Below are 12,036 nucleotides of genomic sequence, written 5' to 3'. Positions count from 1 at the left end.
CTAATATAAAAGACACACTTGAGGAGGTTAGAGTGTAGAGGAGGCAGGTAGACTAGTGGTTAGAGTGTAGAGGAGGCAGGTAGCCTAGTGGTTAGAGTGTAGAGGAGGCAGGTAGTCTAGTGGTTAGAGTGTAGAGGAGGTAGGTAGCCTAGTGGTTAGGTGTAGCAGGTAGCCCAGTGGTTAGTGGTTAGTGGTTAGTGTAGAGGCGGCAGGGTAGCCTCGTGGTTAGAGTGTAGAGGCGGCCTAGTGGTTAACCCTATAGTGGTTAGAGTGTAGAGGCGGCAGGGTAGCCTAGTGGTTAGAGTGTAGAGGTGGCAGGCCTAGGGTTAGCCTAGTGGTTAGAGTGTAGAGGCGGCAGGGTAGCCTAGTGGTTAGAGTGTAGAGGCGGCAGGGTAGCCTAGTGGTTAGAGTGTAGAGGGTAGCGGGTTAGAGTGTAGGGGCAGGGTAGCCTAGTGGTTAGAGCATTGTGGTTAGAGTGTAGTAAGCCTAGTAGATTGCAAGTTCAAACCCCTGAGCTGACAAGGTGCAAATCTGTCGTTCTGCCCCTGAACAGGCAGTTAACCCACTGTTCCTAGGCCGTCATTGAAAATAAGAATTTGTTCTTAACTGACTTGCCTAGTTAAATAAAGGTCAAATAAAACACTTACTGCAGTTTAGGAAAGTTGCACATTGGCTGTAGTTTGAGAAACACATGTGATCCAGATGGAAAACGTGGAAAGGAATTGTCAATGGAAATGAGAGGGTGTGTCAGCTGACTTACCTTTGCAAAACTGAGCACAGTAGGTATCTTTCATATTTGAAAGATTATTTTGTCACTTCAAAGTTTCAAATGTTTACAAATCAGTATCGTTAGCGAAGATCAATAACATTTTAAACGTTAAAAAAGAGCGTCGGGATTGTAGTTCACACGGAGCCAGCTGTCCTTGCATACCATCAGCTGAGAACCCAAGTCAGAGACAGGCTGTGAGCCACCTTGGGTTCTCCAGAGCTAATGTAGGTCTAGCCTACTGTATTAAAAAAAAAAACATATTGGATAAGATTTTCTAAAATGTATCACTCAGAAGTCTTGAGTTTACCACTGTCATTGGAATCTGTGTTGGCAAAGTTGTGCACGTATGTAGAAACACCTGGAAACAAGTGTTCTACTGTCGACTTCTTGTCGTCTACTGTGGCAGTACTCTATAGAACCACAGGGTGGCGCTAAATCACTCAACATTTCTACATTTTGAACTAAGTCCCAAACTTCACTTCACAAAACTTGTCCCAAATGTAAATCTTTTTTTTTTGTCCGTATGGACGCTGTGATTTTGTTGACTATATTCCTACATTATTTAGGACGTTTTCTTTTCCCTTGGAATGTCTATAGCTTCCCTTAGCTTTAGTTTACAAGTCCAAGTCGGTCGAGTTGTAGTACACATGACGTCAGGTGAACTTGGGATGGCTTTCTGTGCTGTTCGGCACTCCCCCCTCCTCCTCTCTGTCCCAGTCCTCTCCTCCTGAACACACAACCCGGGTCACTCGGGTACTACCCAGCAAAACACAGGACTTTGAGATACTCTGAAAACAGCCGACGGTCGCCGGATTACTGATAAGACAACTCTTTTTTTTTTTTTTTTTTGCACAAAGGAATAGTTTACCTCAATCATAAATAAGTTGTCAAACAACAAGAAAACGTTGTCTAGTCCATTGAGAAGTCCAGGACACAGGCACCATGACCAGTCAGTAGAAAGGTACGTCTGTCTTGTCCCTCACGGGGCTACTAGAAGACACGCTCGCCGTGGGAACCGCTTTTTTATAGGTCAATGTGGAAACTGTTTCTCTCTCTTTCTGTGGCTACTTGGTTACACGAGCCAGCCTACTTCTCTGCAAAGACAACGTGTGTTGTCTGAACATGTTCTGCTGCATAGCTTTTAACCGTAACTCCTCCAGAGTACACGTTCCTCCGCTGTCTGCATGCCTGTCTGTCTGTCAGTCCTCTGCTGTATCAGGGATCTGTTGTGGTCTGCATGCCTGTCTGTCTGTCAGTCCTCTGCTGTATCAGGGATCTGTTGTGGTCTGCATGCCTGTCTGTCTGTCAGTCCTCTGCTGTATCAGGGATCTGTTGTGGTCTGCATGCCTGTCTGTCTGTCAGTCCTCTGCTGTATCAGGGATCTGTTGTGGTCTGCATGCCTGTCTGTCTGTCAGTCCTCTGCTGTATCAGGGATCTGTTGTGGTCTGCATGCCTGTCTGTCTGTCAGTCCTCTGCTGTATCAGGGATCTGTTGTGGTCTGCATGCCTGTCTGTCTGTCAGTCCTCTGCTGTATCAGGGATCTGTTGTGGTCCGGTACTATTCATGGATATTAGGCTGTTGGTGCAGTGGTAAAGGAACGACCCAGGCCCTGATCATGACTTATAAGGTCCATTACACTAAGAATCATTAGACGAATGCGTCTTCTTCAAGGAGAAGTTTTGTCCACATCTCCCACCGCTCGGTCTGAATATTAACATGTATGTCTTGCGGTACTGTTTTGGAAGCATATCAGCGAAAAATCATTTACATTAACAAAACAAATCTATTTAACAAAGGGGTATTAAATGAACACACACATTGATACGTTTAGGGTTAGTGTTTCCACACGGACATATATCCATGTTTACAGCGCTTGTTTATGGAAAACAGATGGAAGACGAGTGATCACCTGTGTTAATTAGCTATCTAGCATGCACCAAACACCTGTGTGTGTAATCATAACTGTGTAACTCAGGAATGTTGTGGAAGTGTAGTTTCATGGGATGGAGGCTCCATAGCTGTGTGGGTCTGTAACTGATACAGTGTAGTTTAGTAGGATGGAGGCTGTATGGATCTGTAACTGATACAGTGTAGTTTAGTAGGATGGAGGCTGTGTGGGTCTGTAACTGCTACAGTGTAGTTTAGTAGGATGGAGACTGTATGGATCTGTAACTACTACAGTGTAGTTTAGTAGGATGGAGGCGGTATGGGTCTGTAACTGCTACAGTGTAGTTTAGTAGGATGGAGGCTGTATGGGTCTGTAACTGCTACAGTGTAGTTTAGTAGGATGGAGGCTGTATGGGTCTGTTACTACTACAGTGTAGTTTAGTAGGATGGAGGCTGTATGGGTCTGTAACTGCTACAGTGTAGTTTAGTAGGATGGAGGCTCCATAGCTGTATGGGTCTGTAACTACTACAGTGTAGTTTAGTAGGATGGAGGCTGTATGGGTCTGTAACTGCTACAGTGTAGTTTAGTAGGATGGAGGCTGTATGGGTCTGTAACTGCTACAGTGTAGTTTAGTAGGATGGAGGCTCCATAGCTGTATGGGTCTGTAACTACTACAGTGTAGTTTAGTAGGATGGAGGCTGTATGGGTCTGTAACTGCTACAGTGTAGTTTAGTAGGATGGAGGCTGTATGGGTCTGTAACTGATACAGTCAGTGTAGTTTAGTAGGATGGAGGCTGTATGTGTCTGTAACTGCTACAGTGTAGTTTAGTAGGATGGAGGCTGTATGGGTCTGTTACTACTACAGTGTAGTTTAGTAGGATGGAGGCTGTATGGGTCTGTAACTGCTACAGTGTAGTTTAGTAGGATGGAGGCTCCATGCTGTGGGTCTGTAACTACTACAGTGTAGTTTAGTAGGATGGAGGCTGTATGGGTCTGTAACTGCTACAGTGTAGTTTAGTAGGATGGAGGCTGTATGGGTCTGTAACTGCTACAGTGTAGTTTAGTAGGATGGAGGCTCCATGCTGTATGGGTCTGTAACTACTACAGTGTAGTTTAGTAGGATGGAGGCTGCTGTGGGTCTGTAACTACTACAGTGTAGTTTAGTAGGATGGAGGCTGTATGGGTCTGTAACTGATACAGTGTAGTTTAGTAGGATGGAGGCTGTATGGGTCTGTAACTGATACAGTCAGTGTAGTTTAGTAGGATGGAGACATCTGTAACTGCTACAGTGTAGTTTAGTAGGATGGAGGCTGTATGGGTCTGTAACTGCTACAGTGTAGTTTAGTAGGATGGAGGCTGTATGGGTCTGTAACTACTACAGTGTAGTTTAGTAGGATGGAGGCTGTGTGGGTCTGTAACTGCTACAGTGTAGTTTAGTAGGATGGAGGCTGTATGGGTCTGTAACTGCTACAGTGTAGTTTAGTAGGATGGAGGCTGTGTGGGTCTGTAACTGCTACAGTCAGTGTAGTTTAGTAGGATGGAGGCTGTATGGGTCTGTAACTACTACAGTGTAGTTTAGTAGGATGGAGGCTGTGTGGGTCTGTAACTGCTACAGTCAGTGTAGTTTAGTAGGATGGAGGCTGTATGGATCTGTAACTACTACAGTGTAGTTTAGTAGGATGGAGGCTGTGTGGGTCTGTAACTGCTACAGTGTAGTTTAGTAGGATGGAGGCTGTATGGGTCTGTAACTACTACAGTGTAGTTTAGTAGGATGGAGGCTCCATAGCTGGGGTCTGTAACTGATACAGTGTAGTTTAGTAGGATGGAGGCTCCATAGCTGTATGGGTCTGTAACTGATACAGTCAGTGTAGTTTAGTAGGATGGAGACATCTGTAACTGCTACAGTGTAGTTTAGTAGGATGGAGGCTGTATGGGTCTGTAACTGCTACAGTGTAGTTTAGTAGGATGGAGGCATCTGTAACTGCTACAGTGTAGTTTAGTAGGTTGGAGGCTGTATGGGTCTGTAACTACTACAGTGTAGTTTAGTAGGATGGAGGCTGTATGGGTCTGTAACTGCTACAGTGTAGTTTAGTAGGATGGAGGCTGTATGGGTCTGTAACTACTACAGTGTAGTTTAGTAGGATGGAGGCTGTATGGGTCTGTAACTACTACAGTGTAGTTTAGTAGGATGGAGGCTGTATGGGTCTGTAACTGATACAGTGTAGTTTAGTAGGATGGAGGCTGTATGGGTCTGTAACTACTACAGTGTAGTTTAGTAGGATGGAGGCTGCTGTATGGGTCTGTAACTACTACAGTGTAGTTTAGTAGGATGGAGGCTCCATAGCTGTATGGGTCTGTAACTGCTACAGTGTAGTTTAGTAGGATGGAGGCTGTATGGGTCTGTAACTGATACAGTCAGTGTAGTTTAGTAGGATGGAGGCTGTATGGGTCTGTAACTGCTACAGTGTAGTTTAGTAGGATGGAGGCTCCATAGCTGTATGGGTCTGTAACTGATACAGTCAGTGTAGTTTAGTAGGATGGAGACATCTGTAACTGCTACAGTGTAGTTTAGTAGGATGGAGGCTGTATGGGTCTGTAACTGCTACAGTGTAGTTTAGTAGGATGGAGGCTGTATGGGTCTGTAACTGCTACAGTGTAGTTTAGTAGGATGGAGGCTGTATGGGTCTGTAACTACTACAGTGTAGTTTAGTAGGATGGAGGCTCCATAGCTGTATGGGTCTGTAACTACTACAGTGTAGTTTAGTAGGATGGAGGCTCCATAGCTGTATGGGTCTGTAACTGATACAGTCAGTGTAGTTTAGTAGGATGGAGACATCTGTAACTGCTACAGTGTAGTTTAGTAGGATGGAGGCTGTATGGGTCTGTAACTGCTACAGTGTAGTTTAGTAGGATGGAGGCTGTATGGGTCTGTAACTACTACAGTGTAGTTTAGTAGGATGGAGGCTGTGTATGGGTCTGTAACTGCTACAGTGTAGTTTAGTAGGATGGAGGCTGTATGGGTCTGTAACTGACTACAGTGTAGTTTAGTAGGATGGAGGCTCCATAGCTGTATGGGTCTGTAACTGATACAGTCAGTGTAGTTTAGTAGGATGGAGACATCTGTAACTGCTACAGTGTAGTTTAGTAGGATGGAGGCTGTATGGGTCTGTAACTGCTACAGTGTAGTTTAGTAGGATGGAGGCTGTATGGGTCTGTAACTACTACAGTGTAGTTTAGTAGGATGGAGGCTGTATGGGTCTGTAACTACTACAGTGTAGTTTAGTAGGATGGAGGCTGTATGGGTCTGTAACTACTACAGTGTAGTTTAGTAGGATGGAGGCTGTATGGGTCTGTAACTACTACAGTGTAGTTTAGTAGGATGGAGGCTGTATGGGTCTGTAACTACTACAGTGTAGTTTAGTAGGATGGAGGCTGTATGGGTCTGTAACTGCTACAGTGTAGTTTAGTAGGATGGAGGCTGTATGGGTCTGTAACTACTACAGTGTAGTTTAGTAGGATGGAGGCTCCATAGCTGTATGGGTCTGTAACTGCTACAGTGTAGTTTAGTAGGATGGAGGCTGTATGGGTCTGTAACTGCTACAGTGTAGTTTAGTAGGATGGAGGCTGTATGGGTCTGTAACTGATACAGTCAGTGTAGTTTAGTAGGATGGAGGCTGTATGGGTCTGTAACTGCTACAGTGTAGTTTAGTAGGATGGAGGCTGTATGGGTCTGTAACTGCTACAGTGTAGTTTAGTAGGATGGAGGCTGTATGGGTCTGTAACTGCTACAGTGTAGTTTAGTAGGATGGAGGCTCCGTAGCTGTATGGGTCTGTAACTACTACAGTGTAGTTTAGTAGGATGGAGGCTTCTGTAACTGCTATAGTGTAGTTTAGTAGGATGGAGGCTCCATAGCTGTATGGATCTGTAACTACTACAGTGTAGTTTGGTAGGGTGGAGGCTGTATGGGTCTGTAACTACTACAGTGTAGTTTAGTAGGATGGAGGCTGTATGGGTCTGTAACTGCTACAGTGTAGTTTAGTAGGTTGGAGGCTGTATGGGTCTGTAACTGATACAGTGTAGTTTAGTAGGATGGAGGCTCCATAGCTGTATGGGTCTGTAACTACTACAGTGTAGTTTAGTAGGATGGAGGCTCCATAGCTGTATGGGTCTGTAACTACTACAGTGTAGTTTAGTAGGATGGAGGCTGTATGGGTCTGTAACTGATACAGTGTAGTTTAGTAGGATGGAGGCTGTATGGGTCTGTAACTGATACAGTCAGTGTAGTTTAGTAGGATGGAGACATCTGTAACTGCTACAGTGTAGTTTAGTAGTATGAAGGCTCCATAGCTGTATGGGTCTGTAACTACTACAGTGTAGTTTAGTAGGATGGAGGCTGTATGGGTCTGTAACTGCTACAGTGTAGTTTAGTAGGATGAAGGCTCCATAGCTGTATGGGTCTGTAACTACTACAGTGTAGTTTAGTAGGATGGAGGCTGTATGGGTCTGTAACTACTACAGTGTAGTTTAGTAGGATGGAGGCTGTATGGGTCTGTAACTGATACGGTGTAGTTTAGTAGGATGGAGACATCTGTAACTGCTACAGTGTAGTTTAGTAGGATGGAGGCTGTATGGGTCTGTAACTGCTACAGTGTAGTTTAGTAGGATGGAGGCTGTATGGGTCTGTAACTGCTACAGTGTAGTTTAGTAGGATGGAGGCTGTATGGGTCTGTAACTGCTACAGTGTAGTTTAGTAGGATGGAGGCTCCATAGCTGTATGGGTCTGTAACTACTACAGTGTAGTTTAGTAGGATGGAGGCTGTATGGGTCTGTAACTGATACAGTCAGTGTAGTTTAGTAGGATGGAGACATCTGTAACTGCTACAGTGTAGTTTAGTAGGATGGAGGCTGTATGGGTCTGTAACTGCTACAGTGTAGTTTAGTAGTATGAAGGCTGTATGGATCTGTAACTACTACTGTGTAGTTTAGTAGGATGGAGGCTGTATGGGTCTGTAACTGCTACAGTGTAGTTTAGTAGGATGAAGGCTCCATAGCTGTATGGGTCTGTAACTACTACAGTGTAGTTTAGTAGGATGGAGGCTCCATAGCTGTATGGGTCTGTAACTGATACAGTCAGTGTAGTTTAGTAGGATGGAGACATCTGTAACTGCTACAGTGTAGTTTAGTAGGATGGAGGCTGTATGGGTCTGTAACTACTACAGTGTAGTTTAGTAGGATGGAGGCTGTATGGGTCTGTAACTACTACAGTGTAGTTTAGTAGGATGGAGGCTGTATGGGTCTGTAACTACTACAGTGTAGTTTAGTAGGATGGAGGCTGTATGGATCTGTAACTACTACAGTGTAGTTTAGTAGGATGGAGGCTGTATGGGTCTGTAACTACTACAGTGTAGTTTAGTAGGATGGAGGCTGTATGGGTCTGTAACTACTACAGTGTAGTTTAGTAGGATGGAGGCTGTATGGGTCTGTAACTACTACAGTGTAGTTTAGTAGGATGGAGGCTGTATGGGTCTGTAACTACTACAGTGTAGTTTAGTAGGATGGAGGCTCCATAGCTGTATGGGTCTGTAACTACTACAGTGTAGTTTAGTAGGATGGAGGCTCCATAGCTGTATGGGTCTGTAACTGCTACAGTGTAGTTTAGTAGGATGGAGGCTGTATGGGTCTGTAACTGATACAGTCAGTGTAGTTTAGTAGGATGGAGGCTGTATGGGTCTGTAACTGCTACAGTGTAGTTTAGTAGGATGGAGGCTGTATAGGTCTGTAACTACTACAGTGTAGTTTAGTAGGATGGAGGCTGTATGGGTCTGTAACTGCTACAGTGTAGTCTAGTAGGATGGAGGCTCCATAGCTGTATGGGTCTGTAACTACTACAGTGTAGTTTAGTAGGATGGAGGCTCCATAGCTGTATGGGTCTGTAACTGCTATAGTGTAGTTTAGTAGGATGGAGGCTCCATAGCTGTATGGATCTGTTACTACTACAGTGTAGTTTAGTAGGATGGAGGCTGTATGGGTCTGTAACTACTACAGTGTAGTTTAGTAGGATGGAGGCTGTATGGGTCTGTAACTGCTACAGTGTAGTTTAGTAGGTTGGAGGCTGTATGGGTCTGTAACTGATACAGTGTAGTTTAGTAGGATGGAGGCTGTATGGGTCTGTAACTGCTACAGTGTAGTTTAGTAGGATGGAGGCTCCATAGCTGTATGGGTCTGTAACTACTACAGTGTAGTTTAGTAGGATGGAGGCTGTATGGGTCTGTAACTGATACAGTGTAGTTTAGTAGGATGGAGGCTGTATGGGTCTGTAACTGATACAGTCAGTGTAGTTTAGTAGGATGGAGACATCTGTAACTGCTACAGTGTAGTTTAGTAGGATGGAGGCTGTATGGGTCTGTAACTGCTACAGTGTAGTTTAGTAGGATGGAGGCTGTATGGGTCTGTAACTGCTACAGTGTAGTTTAGTAGGATGGAGGCTGTATGGGTCTGTAACTACTACAGTGTAGTTTAGTAGGATGGAGGCTGTATGGGTCTGTAACTACTACAGTGTAGTTTAGTAGTATGGAGGCTGTATGGGTCTGTAACTGATACGGTGTAGTTCAGTAGGATGGAGGCTCCATAGCTGTATGGGTCTGTAACTGATACAGTGTAGTTTAGTAGGATGGAGGCTCCATAGCTGTATGGGTCTGTAACTGATACAGTCAGTGTAGTTTAGTAGGATGGAGGCTGTATGGGTCTGTAACTGCTACAGTGTAGTTTAGTAGGATGGAGGCTGTATGGATCTGTAACTACTACAGTGTAGTTTAGTAGGATGGAGGCTGTATGGGTCTGTAACTACTACAGTGTAGTTTAGTAGGATGGAGGCTCCATAGCTGTATGGGTCTGTAACTGCTACAGTGTAGTTTAGTAGGATGGAGGCTGTATGGGTCTGTAACTGATACAGTCAGTGTAGTTTAGTAGGATGGAGGCTGTATGGGTCTGTAACTGCTACAGTGTAGTTTAGTAGGATGGAGGCTGTATGGGTCTGTAACTACTACAGTGTAGTTTAGTAGGATGGAGGCTCCATAGCTGTATGGGTCTGTAACTGCTACAGTGTAGTTTAGTAGGATGGAGGCTGTATGGGTCTGTAACTACTACAGTGTAGTTTAGTAGGATGGAGGCTGTATGGGTCTGTAACTACTACAGTGTAGTTTAGTAGGATGGAGACATCTGTAACTGATACAGTGTAGTTTAGTAGGATGGAGGCTGTATGGGTCTGTAACTACTACAGTGTAGTTTAGTAGGATGGAGGCTCCATAGCTGTATGGATCTGTTACTACTACAGTGTAGTTTAGTAGGATGGAGGCTGTATGGGTCTGTAACTGATACAGTGTAGTTTAGTAGGATGGAGGCTGTATGGGTCTGTAACTACTACAGTGTAGTTTAGTAGGATGGAGGCTCCATAGCTGTATGGGTCTGTAACTACTACAGTGTAGTTTAGTAGGATGGAAGAAGGGCCATATGTTTTGAAAACCATATTCGAAGCGATGATTAACGACGTTTGTAAATGTTTAAACGGCGTTGGGATTGTAGTTTACATGAGGCAGTGTTGGGCATAACTGTAGAGAGAAGGCAGAATGACTGACAACTGTAGAGAGAAGGCAGAATGACTGACAACTGTAGAGAGAAGGCAGAATGACTGACAACTGTAGAGAGAAGGCAGAATGACTGACAACTGTAGAGAGAAGGCAGAATGACTGACAACTGTAGAGAGAAGGCAGAATGACTGACAACTGTAGAGAGAAGGCAGAATGACTGACAACTGTAGAGAGAAGGCAGAATGACTGACTGACAACTGTAGAGAGAAGGCAGAATGACTGACAACTGGAGAGAGAAGGCAGAATGACTGACAACTGTAGACTGACAACTGTGAGGCAGAATGACTGACAACTGTAGAGAGAAGGCAGAATGACTGACAACTGTAGAGAGAAGGCAGAATGACTGACAACTGTAGAGAGAAGGCAGAATGACTGACAACTGTAGAGAGAAGGCAGAATGACTGCAACTGTAGAGAGAAGGCAGAATGACTGACAACTGTAGAGAGAAGGCAGAATGACTGACAACTGTAGGAGAAGGCAGAATGACTGAGTTTAGTGTAGAGAGAAGGCAGAATGACTGACAACTGTAGAGAGAAGGCAGAATGACTGACAACTGTAGAGAGAAGGCAGAATGACTGACAGCTGTAGAGAGAAGGCAGAATGACTGACAGCTGTAGAGAGAAGTCAGAATGACTGACAACTGTAGAGAGAAGGCAGAATGACTGACAACTGTAGAGAGAAGGCAGAATGACTGACAACTGTAGAGAGAAGGCAGAATGACTGACAACTGTAGGGAGAAGGCAGAATGACTGACAACTGTAGAGAGAAGGCTAAATGACTGACAACTGTAGAGAGAAGGCAGAATGACTGACAACTGTAGAGAGAAGGCAGAATGACTGACAACTGTAGAGAGAAGGCTAAATGACTGACAACTGTAGAGAGAAGGCAGAATGACTGACAACTGTAGAGAGAAGGCAGAATGACTGACAACTGTAGAGAGAAGGCAGAATGACTGACAACTGTAGAGAGAAGGCTAAATGACTGACAACTGTAGGGAGAAGGCAGAATGACTGACAACTGTAGAGAGAAGGCAGAATGACTGACAACTGTAGAGAGAAGGCTAAATGACTGACAACTGTAGAGAGAAGGCAGAATGACTGACAACTGTAGAGAGAAGGCAGAATGACTGACAACTGTAGGGAGAAGGCTAAATGACTGACAACTGTAGAGAGAAGGCAGAATGACTGACAGCTGTAGAGAGAAGGCAGAATGACTGACAACTGTAGAGAGAAGGCAGAATGACTGACAGCTGTAGAGAGAAGGCAGAATGACTGACAGCTGTAGAGAGAAGGCAGAATGACTGACAGCTGTAGAGAGAAGGCAGAATGACTGACAACTGTAGAGAGAAGGCAGAATGACTGACAACTGTAGAGAGAAGGCAGAATGACTGACAACTGTAGAGAGAAGGCAGAATGACTGACAGCTGTAGAGAGAAGGCAGAATGACTGACAACTGTAGAGAGAAGGCAGAATGACTGACAACTGTAGAGAGAAGGCAGAATGACTGACAACTGTAGGGAGAAGGCAGAATGACTGACAACTGTAGAGAGAAGGCAGAATGACTGACAACTGTAGAGAGAAGGCAGAATGACTGACAACTGTAGAGAGAAGGCAGAATGACTGACAACTGTAGGGAGAAGGCAGAATGACTGACAACTGTAGAGAGAAGGCTAAATGACTGACAACTGTAGAGAGAAGGCAGAATGACTGACAACTGTAGAGAGAAGGCTAAA

General features: G+C 44.6%; 1 protein-coding gene across 2 annotated transcripts in view; it reads left to right on the top strand.

Moving 5' to 3' along the window:
• The first annotated feature begins 1,489 nt into the window (after window positions 1-1,489).
• Window positions 1,490-12,036, top strand: part of LOC112267326 (rho guanine nucleotide exchange factor 26) — a 100,882-nt gene continuing 90,335 nt past the window's right edge. For both annotated transcript variants that reach the window (XM_042297692.1, XM_042297691.1), the window contains exon 1: window positions 1,490-1,730. The gene's annotated coding sequence lies outside the window, so the exon portion shown is untranslated. The remainder of the gene's footprint in view (window positions 1,731-12,036) is intronic.

This window comes from Oncorhynchus tshawytscha, linkage group LG14 (genome assembly GCF_018296145.1).
Source record: "Oncorhynchus tshawytscha isolate Ot180627B linkage group LG14, Otsh_v2.0, whole genome shotgun sequence".
Taxonomy (NCBI): domain Eukaryota; kingdom Metazoa; phylum Chordata; class Actinopteri; order Salmoniformes; family Salmonidae; genus Oncorhynchus; species Oncorhynchus tshawytscha.
Note: the sequence above shows the minus strand (reverse complement) of the source record. Positions and strands in the feature narration are given on the sequence as shown.